Here is a 14,273-nt window from a genome sequence, read left to right as displayed (position 1 = left end):
TTATATCCCTAAGCGACCCTTTCTTATGCATAAACGGGAGAGTAATTTATGTCATAAACATGGAGTTAAACAGGTTGACTTCATGATGGGCGCATGTATCACATGTATAGTATAGGTCTGCTCCAGGATCAGGCCTTTTTGGCCGGAGATTACTGAATTTATTGGCTCTAATTTTTAAATTCCTAATGTACGTAACCCCAAATTGTGTCTACTCTGTATATTTGAGGATATAGACTCACTGGCTGGAACCAAAAGTTTTCTTAGACTGTTGCTCTTTTATGCTAGGAAAACAATTGCTCTGCATTGCATAAAGCCAGATGGTCCTCACTTGGGTCCATAGAAAAAGTAATTAATCAGAACCTGAGACTTTATAAGTTGACATAAAAGGCGAGAGGGTGCCCCAAAAAATGTTTTAAAATATAGGGACCATGGATAGATTCTCAGGACACTAATGACACCTAACTTCACCTCGTCACTGACTCTCCTACCTCGTAAATACTTACTTTATATCTATATATGCTGATAATGGAGTGATATGTATACAAATATATTTTGATTTTTTTTTTTTTTTTTCCATTAAAGATTTTTATTAAATATTGAGGCAATACAAGCATAATAACATCCAGCATTTTTAAAAGGGAAATACAAAAACTTCAGAGTAGCGTAATACGGACAATAATTGCATCATTATGCACAGATGTACATTCACGACCTGATACTCTGCAAGCAGGAGAGGAGCCAATTGACACAATCATAGTCTACAAGGAAGGGGGGGGGGAGAAGGGGGGGGGTAGGGGAGGTGGGCAGAGGTAGAGGAAGAGGAAGAGGGGTAAGGGGGGGGAAGGGGGGGGGGGAGGAGATGGGTGGGGGGGGGGGAGAGGAAGAGGTGAGGAGAAGGGAGGGGGGGGAGGGAGGAGGAAGATGGGGGGGTAGAAATGGGAGAGGGGGGGGGCTCATAGAAGAGGGACGAGACAGGAGGAGGGTAGGGGGGAAAGGAGCAGGGGAAGAAGAAGACGTGAAGGAGGGGAAGGGGGGGAAGGAAGGAGGAGGAGGGAGGGGGGAGGGGGGGAGGGAGACAGGAGGGGAGTAAGGGGGGTGGGAAGAGGGGAAGGAAGGAGTACCTGATTAGGGTAGCATGAATGGGGGGGGGAGGATAGGGCATAGTGTACGTGTTGGAGGGGATGTGAAGCATGTCAATAGCCATCTCCAGTATTACCAAAACGGAGGAGTAATGGAAATTGGAATAGAAGGTATAACAACTAACAACTTAACAACATAACAACAGAATAACAGCTGGTCAGCTGAATTATCAACACATCAATTTCAAAGTATTCAATATTGGGGTTACTCAATGTTAGATTTTACCCTTGAGCCAGGAGGACCATTTAGACCATTCCCTATCGAATCTGGCACTGCGACCGGCCTTATAGGCAAGTAGGCGTTCATATTCAAAGGTAGTTTTGACTCTATCAATAACGTCCGAGACTTGGGGCACAATATTAGATTTCCACTTCTGAGCCACCAGGCTGCGAGCAGCCAATAGAATGTGGGTAACTATGGTGCTGCTATCGAAAGGGAACCTCTCGACCCCCACATTCAAGATCGCCAATGCTGGAGAGGGCAGGGTAGGGAGCCCAGAGATATCCGATATCATGGAGAAGAGTGCATTCCATATATTAGTAAGGTGTCGGCAAGACCAGAAGACGTGTAGGAGGTGGGCCACCTCGCCACATCCCCTCCAGCATAATGGCGAATGGTCAGGAATAAATTTGGACAATCTATAGGGAGTAAGGTACCAACGCAAATTGATCTTCTGGGACAATTCCCAGTGATTGGTGCAGGAGGAGGACTGTTTGATGGAACGGAAGGCTATTTTCCATTGGGCAGCTGTAAACACTTCCCCTAGATCCGCCTCCCATTTTGTGAAGGGAGTGGATGTGCTAAAATCCATTTTGGCTTGAAACAGGTTGTAGAATAGAGATGTGCCCTTGACCGAGCGTAGATTGCCCAACATGAACAACCAACCTCTCGAAGGCAAGTGGATATGCGGGGACGGCAATGATCGGAAAAGATGTGCCACCTGTATGTATCGATAGTGTTCAGAGGCCGGGAGTTTAAACTCCCTCTGCAGATCCTCAAAGGATTTGAGAGTGTCGCCTGACAGGATATGGTCAACATTGTTAATACCCTTGTTTCTCCACACCCCAAAGGACGAGTGAGGTATGGCCATTTCCAGCACCCCCAGCGGCATGGGAACCCGCGCCTTCAGGGGGGCCGGAATGTCCTGTTTTACGAACGCCCTCCATGCCAACAGGGAGGCCCTGACCGAAATAGGCAGTCCCTCCAGTGGCACAGGGTTCCATACATCTGCCAAGAGCATCGTCCGCAGAGGATGGGAAGGACAAACACCAGCCTCCATGGAGCTCCAAATTGCATGGGATCCGGGATCTACCCAATGGCGCAGTTGGGTCAGATGAGAGGCAAGGAGATAATCCCTGATGTCGGTCATACCCATCCCCCCCGCGGACCAGTGTTTGATAAGGAACGAGTGTGCGCTCCTAGGTCTCTTCCCCCTCCAAACCAACCCCCTCAGTGCCCTTTGCAAGGAGTTGAGAATGCCCCGAGAAACTGGGACTACCAAGGACCGAAAGATGTAGAGAATTTGGGGCAGGAGAACCATCTTGAACGAGGCAAGGCGTCCCGACCATGTGAGCTCGGTTTTTGCTATTCGTTGGCATTCCTGTGAGATCTTGGCAATCAAAGGGGGGTAGTTAGTTATAGCCAACTGATCCACTTTAGGGGTCAATAGGATACCCAGATAGGGTATATAGTCCCTTTTCCAGGTATAGGGGTATTTCTGTTGCAATTTACGACAAAGCGGCTGGGGAAGGCCCAAAGGCAGGATCAGGGACTTTGTAAAGTTCACCTTGTAATAGGAAATCAGACTAAATCTCTGCAGTAGTGAGTGTGTGGCGGCCAGTGACCTCTCTGGGTCCGTCATGAAGATGATTACATCATCAGCAAAAAGATTAATTACATGGGAGCCCGAGGCGGTCACAAGGCCTTTTATGTGGGGGGAAGATCTAACTGCCGCCGCCAGTGGCTCAATAAGCAAATTAAAGATGGATGGGGATAGTGGGCAGCCCTGCCTCGTTCCGTTGGTTATGTCAAATGCTGTCGATAACATGTTAGAGGTGTAAACCTTCGCTGAAGGGTTAGAATACAACGCTAGAATTGCGTTCAAAATGGGACCATGAAAGCCAAACCGCCGCAGCACTGCCGTCATGTAGGTCCAGTGTACCCGGTCAAATGCCTTCTCCGCATCCAACGAGAGCAGCAGAGAAGGCACCCGACCAGATCCCGCCCTGTCTATAAGCCCTATAACCCTTCTAGTCGCGTCAGAAGTCTGGCGACCACGTACAAATCCGGATTGATCCGGATCAATAAGAGCAGGCAATATGGGATGAAGTCTAAGAGCCAAGACCTTGGCATACAACTTTGCATCGGTATTTAACAAGGATATCGGTCTAAAGTTGGGAGGGGATACCGGCTCTTTCCCTGGTTTGGGTAGCGTTACTACATGTGCTTGAAGAATTTCCCTAGGTAGAGAGGCAGAGGACACCGCAGCCGCATACATCGAGGCTAAATGGGGGCTGAGTATTTGTGCGAATCTCTTATAATACAGATTGGGTAGACCATCTGGTCCAGGGGACTTACCAGAAGGGAGTGTTTGTATAGCTCGTTCTACTTCAGCCTGTGTTATCGGGGCGTTCAAAGCTTGCAGTTGGGGAAGGGAAAGCGCAGGCAGGTCAATAGAAGCTAAGAAATCGGAGATAAGCTGTTCTGTCGGTTGGGGGGTGGACGCGTCATCTTTTAAATTGTACAAGGATTCGTAATAGCTAGCAAACGCGTTTGCTATATCTTGAGGGTTTAGAATTTTCGCCTTGGTCACAGGATCTAGTAGATAGGCTATCCTATCCTTGACCCGCCTAGCTTTGAGCTTGGAGGCCAGTAGCTTCCCGGCTTTATTACCCGCTGAATAGTGGGAGAGTTTAAGGGCCCTAAAATATTTGTCCTGTTGCGCTATCAACATACTGCGCAGGTCAGATCTGAGTTTGGTCAATTGAAGGGACAGAGTAGGGTTTGGGGTGGTCTTATTTATAGGTTCCAATCTGCGAATCTCAGCCAAGATATGGTCCAGCTGCCGCGTCCTCTGCCTCTTAAGCCGTGCACACAATTTAATAAAAATACCACGGATAAAGGCCTTATGGGCACACCATACTACCGTTGGGTCAGAAACTGAACCCGCATTGTGTGAGAAATATTCCACAAGGTGCCTCTCCAGGTGAGAGGCATATTGAGGGGTGTCCAGGACCTGAGTGTTTGCTCTCCAAATGTAGGCCATGCCTGGAGAACGAGCCTCCTGTATCGTTATGGACACAGGGGCATGGTCCGACCAGGCAATGTCATGGATGGAAGACTTCCCAGTCACTTGCAGCAAATGTTTGTCAACCAGGATCATGTCAATACGGGAGTACATATTGTATCTGGAGGAGTGAAAAGAGTAGTCACGTTCCCCCGGGTGATGACATCTCCAGACATCAAACATCTCCACCTCGTGCAACATGGATTGAAGGGCAGGAGGGCGACGTTTAGGCGAGGAAGAGATGTCCAAGGACGGGTCAGCTGTCATATTGAAGTCCCCACACACAACCGCGGATCCATATCTATGTCTGTCCAGCAAGCGGAACATTTTCCTCCAGAACCGCGGCTGGTGTGAGTTGGGGGCATAGGCAGACAAAATTGTAAAGGGGGCATTATTGATATCACATTGTAGCAAAAGGTAGCGACCGTTGGGGTCAGAAACTTCAGTACGTAGTGAAAAGGCCACTGTGTCTTTGACGGCTATGAGGACTCCTTTGCGTTTGCAATCAGCAGAAGCCATGAATATATGCGGGAAACTCCTGTGAGATAGTGTAGGGGTTGCAGAACGATGAAAGTGGGTTTCCTGTATACAGAGGACATCACTTTTGAGGGTTAAGGCCTCGCGCCACATTGACGCCCGCTTGGCAGGGTGATTCAGGCCATGTACGTTCAGGGATGTAACAGTTACAGTCATGGTAGAAAAGTAGAAGAATATAGAGTGTTGCCTGGGCCATTACCTCTAAAGAGCGGTGACAGGGATTCCCATTCAAGGTTGCGGGCTCCAGCTGCAGGTAGGGTACGTTGATGTGTGCAAAACCAGGCATGTTTCGGCTGACCAGAAAAACAAAATAACAAGGTGAAAACAAAGAATATTAAAACGAAAGAGCTCATTGGAGTAGCTCTATTAACGGTTGAGAAACTGAAACAAGTCTCGTGAGCAGGTATACTGCACAAAATCATGGGGGGGAGAAAGGTATGCGAGCCCTGTGGCCAGACTCAGGGAGAGGAATTATGCGAAGCAGCCTGGGTGGGCTGGCCCTTGGCCTTTTTCTTCCCTTTTTTGCCTTGTGTGATCGTTTGCCATTCCTCAGACAGCGGAGATATGCGATCAGAGGGCTCCCGCGGGGTGGGGTCTTGATCAGGGAGGATACCCCATGTCCGGAGCAAATCCAGGCCCTCCTGCATGGAGGAGACATTGTGGGTCTTATTGTTGTAGGTTACTGCAAGTTTGACAGGGAACCCCCACCTGTAAACTATGGAATGATTTCTGAGGACTTTAGTCAGCGGGTGCAGGGCTCTCCTCTTTTGCAATGTATATTGCGATAGATCCGCAAACAATTGGATCCTGGAGTATGTCTCCGGGATGGGGGTCTTCCTCCGGAACACTGACATGAGATTGTCTTTCACATGGTAGAAATGCACCCTCATAATGACATCCCGGGGAATCTCATCAGGGAGAAAGGATGGCTTAGGCAGGCGGTGGATCCTATCAATAACCAACTCAGATATAGGGGTTTGCGGGAGGACCGCCAGGATAAAGGCACGTGCATAGCTATCCAGGTCACTGGGGAGCACAGACTCCGGGACCCCCCTGATTTTAACATTGTTCCGCCTGGAGCGGTCCTCCATATCCGCAATTTTGGCCTGGAGCTTTTCGATCTCATCCTCATGGGAGTAATGGGCATCTATTAGCTCGTTGTGGGATGCTGCAAATTCCCCCATCTTAGTTTCAACTCTGTCCATGCGACCCCCCAGGGCTCTGGCCTCCACTTTAAATGCGCTGACACATTCCATGACGTCTGCGTGCATGGATGCCCGCAGGGATGTCATCATGTCCTTAAGCCTAGCCTCAGAAACCGGTCTGTCACTAGCAGGAAAGGAGTCGAAGTTAGGGGGAAGCTCCCTGGTGGAGTCCATAGAGGACAGATCCCCCTGGCTTACCTCCGCCGGTGCTCCCTCCGACAGTCTGGGCTTGCTCTTGACCGGGCTCCTGGACATCGGGGTTGATGCTGCTGGCGATCGAGGTTGGCCCGCTTTCTGTGCCGAGATCTGTGGAGGACTGAGCGAGGAATGGGACGTCCCGCTAGTCGAGGCCGGAGATCCGCCACCGCCGCCATCTTGGCCGCGCGGCCTGTCCTGGGGCATGAAAAAGTGCTGGAGCTGCCTCGGGTGGCCAGTCTCCTTCTTCTTTTTGGCCATCAGGCAGGAAGGCTGGGGTGTGTAGCAGTCGATCGGGGATGGTCTGGCTGAGAAACGAAGCCTTAGGGCGCCGATGGATGCCGATATTCTCCCTGGTCCGGCGGAGCTACACACTCAGACGTCCATGCAGTCTCGCTGCGGCCACGCCCCCCTATATTTTGATTTTTGATAACTTGCTATATGGACTTATATCTTATCAATTTTGTGCAATTTATAATGGTGTTATATTTCCATTTTTATATTTTATGCACGTACGCACATTTTTTTTTTTACATAGTTACATAGTTGGTGAGGTTGAAAAAAGACTCCAGTCCATCCAGTTCAACCTATGATGTCTGTGTGCGTGTATGTGTTTATGTCAATATACAGCATTGAACTTCCAGTAACCAGTATGAGAGAGTGAGATTGGTCATTGGTCATTAAGGTGCCAATCTTATTGTTTTTTTAAACTTTTGATGCTCCCTGCTGATACCACTGCTTGTGGAAGAGAATTCCACATCCTTAATGCTTTGACAGTAAAGAACCCTATACTCAGTTTAAGGTTAAACTACTTGTCTTCCAATTTTAGTGAATGGACTTGTGTCTTTTTAAATTCCCTTTCACTGAAACGTTTTTTCCCTATGCTAGGGTCACCAGTACAGTATTTGTACATTGATAATTTATATCCCATCTCAAGCGTCACCTCTCCAGAGAAAAGTTCAATGCTTGTAGTCTTTCCCCATAGCTGAGATCCTCTAGTCCCTTAATTAGCTTTGTTGCCCTCCTCTGGACTTCCTACAGTTCCAGCACATCCTTCCTGAGGACTGGTACCCAGAACTGGACGGCATACTGAAGGTGCGGCCGGACCAGAATCATGTAGAGTGAGAGAATTATCGTTTTATCTCTGGAGTGAATCCCCTTTTTAATGCATACCAATATTCTGTTGGCTTTGCTTGCAGCAGCCTGGCATTGCAAGAGATTGCTGAGCCGGTCATCTATATAGGACCCCAGGTCCTTTCCACAGAGGTTATCCCCCTAGTGAGTAACTTGCGTTCGTATTTTTGGCACCCAAATGCATTACCTTACATTTTTCAACATTAAACCTCATTTGCCATGTAGTTTCCCACCCCATTTTTTTGTTTAGGTCTTCTTGTAAGGATTCCTCTTCCTGCATGGAAGTTATTGGCCTGCTTAGCTTTGTATTGTCCACAGATACTGAGATTGAGCTGTTTATCCCATCCTCTAGATCGTTTATGAATAAATTAAATAGGATTGGTCTCAGGACAGATCCTTGGGGGGACCCCACTTTCCACACCGGACCATCCCGAGTACTCACAATTTATCACCACCCTTTGGACTAACCCCTGTAGCCAGGTTTCAATCCACTCACCCTATGGTTCATGCTTACATATCTTAGTTTGTACAGTACATGTTTGTGGGGAACTGTATCAAATGCCTTTTCAAAATCCAGATACACCACATGCACAGGCCTTCCTTTATCTAGAAGGTTAATAGATTAGTCTGGCAACAACGATTCTTCCTGAATCCATGCTGATTACTGAGGATGGGCTGAACACCCCCCTGTTCAGTTTGCAGCAGAACTTCCGAACAGGGGAAATGTTCTAACCCAAACGGCAAACTTCTTTGAAGTCTATGGGAGCCGGACAGGAAAAATCAAAAGTGTCCATTTTGAAGGCTTATGTGTAAGTAATAGGCCATATGTATGGGGTCTGGGTACTGCCCTGGGGGACATGTATCAATAAAATACATTTTTTATTTTTCATTTTTCATGTACAGAACATGCTACAGCAAAAATTTCATTTCTAAAGAAACAAATCCCATTTAAAATACAATGGCCTGCTCCCGGCTATTAAAAAATGAATAAAAAAATTGCATGGCCCCCCCCCCCCCCAGTCCATACAATGCCCCTATCCGCGCATGCAGCCTGGCAGGATAAGTGAGTGACCACATGCCCTCAACATGGGGGGGGGGGTGCTTTGGGGCAGGGGGGAACAAGGGCCTTTTCCTGACATACCTGAGCTTTGATTGTTGGGGTCTGCGGGTGGGGGGCTTATCGGAATCTGGAAGCCCCCTTTAACAAGGGGGCCCCAGACCCCCCCCCCCATGTGAATGGGTTTTGGGTACATTGTACCCCTACTCATTCACCAAAAAGTAGGAAACACAGTGTCAAAAAGTAGGAAACACAGGAAACAGTTTTTGACAAATCCTTTATTAAAAAAGAAAAAAGAGAAAAAAGCGTCCCTCAATGTAAATCGATCATCAATCACGACACCCACCGGACCCGAAAAATGGAAAAAAATAAAACACTTCAGTCTCCTAAGAGGCCATCAGCCGACTGCTCTATCTTTGCTTTGACAGCTCTTATATAGGCAAGGGGCAGAGCCACCCGGTTATGTCACCCGGTGGCACCCCCCTTCTAAAATTGTTAGTGGGGGCTTCCAGATTCTGATAAGCCCCCCACCTGCAGACCCAGACAACCACAGCCCAGGGTTGTCGGGAAGAGACCCTTATCCCCATGGGCACAAGCTGCTTTAGAGTGGGGGGCGAAGAGCCCCCCTACCTAAAAGCACTCACCCCATCATGCTGAAGGCATGTGGCCTTGTATGGTTCAGGAAGGGGGGCACTCGTTCATTCTTTCCAGGCTGCATGCTCAGATAAGGGACCTGGTATGGACTGGGGGGGGCATGCCGTTTTTTTCTTTATTTTTTTTTACCTGGCACTTTTTTTTTATTCATCTGTCAACGTGAAACCCATTGACAGCTGATGACTCATTGATTGTTAAGGACATGGCGGCCGGCTTCACTGCACCTTGATTGGGCAAAGCTTTGCCCAATCAGGGCACAGAATGCACTGTGCAGCACTCAGTGCATTGCAGAGTGTTTGTCAGGGCTAACACCCAGGGAACACCCTGCAAATTATCATCCCCTCCAATAGTTTACAGACTATTGATGTTAGGCTGACTGGCCTATGGTTTCCAGGGATTTATCTCGGCCCTTTTTTTTATATTGGTGCCACATTGACTTTTCTCCAATCAGCTGGTACCATTCCAGTCAGTAAACTGTCCATAAAAATTAGAAACAATGGTCTAACTATCAACTGACTGAGTTCCTTAAGGACCCTCTGGTGTAAGCCATCTGGTCCCGGTGACCTATTTATGTAAAGTTTTTCAAGTCTATTTCTCATTCTGTCTTCTGATAGCAATGAGGGTGCTTTCTGTGACATTTTATTACCATTAACATTACAGTCTTGGTTACTATATCACCCCCTTTCCTTTGTGAAGACTGAGGAGAAAAAAAAAAAAAAAAAACATTAAAAACCTTTGCCTTCTCTCTGTCTTTTGTAGCCAACTTCCCTTTGTCACCATTATGTCAAGGTCTTACCTTGTCCTTCTGTTGGCAGCCATCTTGGACATGTGCAGACTGCTGCCTCTTATAAACTCTGATTGCATCATCACTTGACTTGCCTGCTACCTGGGTGTCGCACAATGAGGATGCTGCACACCTGACTATATCTATCACCTGATGGTTTGCCGTCCTTGCCCTTGTGTTTGTGCTCCAAGGTGCATCTCTGCTAGCAGTCTTCTGTTCTCTGTGTTCCTCCATGTATGACCTGGCTTGGCTGACAAATCTCCTGGCTCTTGGCATTGGCAGACGACCCTGCATCGGCAGACGACCTGCTTCTGGACTCGACCCCGGCTTGGATAACTACCCGCTTCTGGAATTGTACCCGGCTTGTTCCTGCTCTCACTTCCTCACTCTTGCTGTGCGTTTATTGTTGTTTGCTCCAATAAACTGCTTTATTTTACCTGCATCCCCGTGTGGTCTGGTTTCCTGGCACCATGACACCTTTATGGTGCCAATATGTTCTGGCCTCACTTTCTTACTAATAAAACTAATTTCTTGGGGGTTTTTTTTATTATCCTTCGCTATGTGCCTTTCTTGTTCTATCTTAGCAGCCCCTGATTGCACTCTTACATTTCTTTTTGAATTCTTTGTACTGTTGGAATGCTGGCAATGACCCCTCAGCCTTGTATGTTTTAAGGTCTTTTCAAGTGTTTGCTGATATTTGGTATTTTATTTAGATTGCATGCTGTGCATATTATGTATCAATGGCTCCTGAGGAAATGGACTAAGTCAAGGAAATGCATTGAGCCTTAAAGACCATCACATGTGGACTTTCATTATTGACTTTTTATGGTTATGTACTGTATCATGATATGTGTTTTCATGTAACATTATGGCATTTTAAAGGAATGAATAAAATATTTTTGTTAAATAGAACAAATGTTGTGCCTTAAAGTCCTATTTTGCCATTTTATGGTTTTTGAATACACTTCCAAATCTGCTGTATGTCTGCATCCCCTACCATCTTCTTTGGTTCCTCCCTCCAGCCCCAACATTGGGATCTAGTGGGAGGAACTCAAGGCACAGTAGTGACATAGGGCCAGGGGACTGTGGCATATGCCACATCAGCAATGGAGCAAATAATCCACAAACAAGCACCAGCCCAGGTTAGTATAACTTTCTTACTTTACAGGAGCATTATGTTTTTCTTCTGTTTTCAACAACAGGGTCATTTTAAAATATCTAAAATAAGCCTCCAAATAAAATTTAGTGCTTTCCTCCAACTTGATATAAACTATTCTCTGAACAATTTAGAAAAAGTTAACCAAGATAGAAATGCCAGCACAATCTCATGTGACGTCTGCGTCATACACATTTGATTGAGCATTAGATGTAAGGCAAAAAAAAAAGCATGCTTGCTTGCTACTTCAAATGCAATTTCAGTGAAGGCTAATCTCAAGGCTGATGCATGCATTCATGTATATTACACCTTGCAAGGACATTAATAATACTGACAGAAGTACATGTGCAAGCGCCCAGGATGTAATTTAAACATGGTTTAGTTGTGTGAGTTTATTTGTTGTTATAGCAAGTAAATAGATCATCTCTTGAAAAAAAGGTCTGCCTCCAAATGCAAATCCACTTTAATGTTAATATCACATACTATTTTCTTCAAGCCCACTTGTTATAACTAGTAATTATAAAAATTGCTTGCCTTGGGCTTTTGGCTTAGCCAATGACAAACTTATCCCTTTATTGGATCTGTCAGACTGAGTTAATTATCTTTATGATAATAGATGTGTCTTATCTCAAACAAAATAAATACCCTTGTAATTAGCTTTTTGGTCAGAATTTTAATTTATTTATAAAGCTTGTTCATTTTTTTTCTTTTCGTTTAGCAACAAAGTCCAAATTTAACAATCTTACTATTTACGATACCATTAACAAAATGCTATTAATCAATGTTTAATTGAACATTTCCTATTAAAGTTTGGAGTGTAAAGAAAACTTTTAATGCTTTCATTTTTAAAAATATAAAAAAATCAATTTAATGTGCATATGGTAGTAAATATAGTCATTTATAATGTATTTTTGTTTGTGAAAATGTATCATATTGAATAACCACCATATTTTTTTTAAATATTGTTTTGAAAACATTTTTACAGTGATTTATGATAGACTCTTTTACCAAATATCAACAGGTATGTTGGCATTTTTTCAGTTTTAAAAATCTTTGAACTATTTTGAATTATAATTCAGATGAAGGAGGGTTGGATGAGTGCAAGTGAGGTTTTATGCATTACCATCAAAACTAAAACTCTATAGATATTTTCTAGTCCTATAAAGTACGATAGAAACCACTTTTTCCTGTGATTCTACCAAATAATAATGAACAACGGATTATACTCATATTATGCATTGAGTTTATGATTATTTATATTCAATATAGTAGTTAGCTGGGTATTCGAGAATCAAGGCACCACATCCCACCAAATAATTTCAGAAAATGTATATACCAAAAAAAAAACCTGAATTTTCAAGGTGCCGCAATTGACACATAATGACAAATCATTAAAGTTTTATTGTAGTATACAAATATTAGAAGCAGTGATATTCATAAACCATCACAGAAAATCCATGCCGCTATAATGTAGGTCAGCTGAACATGTTTCACCAACCACTGGCTTCTTAAAGTGGAATTCCCAGCCACATACACATTTTTTACCTAAAAATCCCCCCCTAATCCTAAGCTAACCCCAATTACACCAACACTAACCCCACATTACAGTAGTGTACAGTAAATTAATATAGATAAATTCTTACGTTTAAAATTGATTGAAGAGCGCGGCCATCTCCGGTGTGGGTGTCTGAAGCCACTGTGTACCCCGCTGTGTCCTTCTTCCTGGTTTCAGCTACCCAGAATGCCGCATGCGCAGTAGATTGTGATCGGCAATCAGAATAGCGGCCGGCCATTCGCAATGCATCCTGGGATTGGTGACGCTCATCTCCCAGGACACAATGAAAAGGAGGAAGTGACGTCTGGGGCCGTGGCCGCACAAGGAGGAAGAGGAAATAAGGTAAGTTAATTTTTATTAAAAACAAGGTAAGTGAAAGAAAAAAAAATATTAACTATCCAAATCTTTTTCAGGTTTGTATACTCCACCTGATGCTGCAAAGTTTTTAAGGAGACTTGTAAAGTACTGCATAAAGTTCCACCATAGATGAATAGAAACATATTATATAAATCAGTGAAGCAAATCAGATCATCATGTATTACACAAATGTAGCACCTTTTTTAGGCAGGTGCTAGGCAAATTATAAAGGTGGCCCTGTCTGCTTATCAGAGGGGTCTAATTGTTCAGCTAGGCTGTCATGTGTTCCAGGTGTGTCTGTTGAGCTTGGGGAGTCTCCCCACTGTGTCCAATGAGGGCTCTTATTGGACAGTGGAGGAAACCTGGCCAATAGCACACCAGGGCTTGTATCTTGTATCATCATTCCACAATGATGATGTGATGGCAAAGCAGACCTTTCCTCTGTAGCCCTTCAGATTGCAAACAACTTGGCACTGGATGTTGGTCCTCATTCACACACGTGATTTCACATTCACATCATCATTACACCCCTTGTGGTTTGACCCTTTGGGGTCTCTTTTTTCTGGTAAGCAGGTCATCCATGTGGTGGTGGATACACAGAGCTGGTGGTGGAAGTTCACTCGTTCCCTTCATTCACTCACTTAATTTATGGTTTAATACATGTTTCACCTATTTGGACTTTGAATATATTTAATTTTTCACAGATAATTTTTATGTATGATTTTTTGGACTTTTATGGTGAATCAAATGTATTGTTTCTGTCAATATTTGTCACTTTTGCTATTTTTCACTATTTTTATTCATATTATTATTTACACATTTAAATTTCATTGTAGTCCAGCTTTTTTTCTTGTTATTATCTGCATGGTGTTTATCTCACTTGAAGTTGCAGCTTTATTGTTTATTGTTTATTTAGCGCAGTTATTTGTGTGTGATTATAAGGTATGTAATGGGCATGGTGGGAACACACATGCATATGTTACTGCAACACACTGCATTGGATGGGCTCCTGTAAATTCTCGGTCAAGTTTTTTCATTTGAAAAACAATGAACAACACAAACTGTCAAAAACAACAAAATTGGATTTATTTACTTAAACAGGAGAGTGAAAAATCTGATGCAGCTCTGCATCAAAACCAATTAGCTTCTAACTTCAGCTTGTGTAACCACTTCAATTCCTGGGCACTTTCACCCCCTTCCTGCCCAGGCCAAT

This window comes from Pelophylax lessonae (assembly GCF_965119305.1).
Source record: "Pelophylax lessonae genome assembly, chromosome: 1".
Lineage (NCBI taxonomy): Eukaryota > Metazoa > Chordata > Amphibia > Anura > Ranidae > Pelophylax > Pelophylax lessonae.
Note: the sequence above shows the minus strand (reverse complement) of the source record.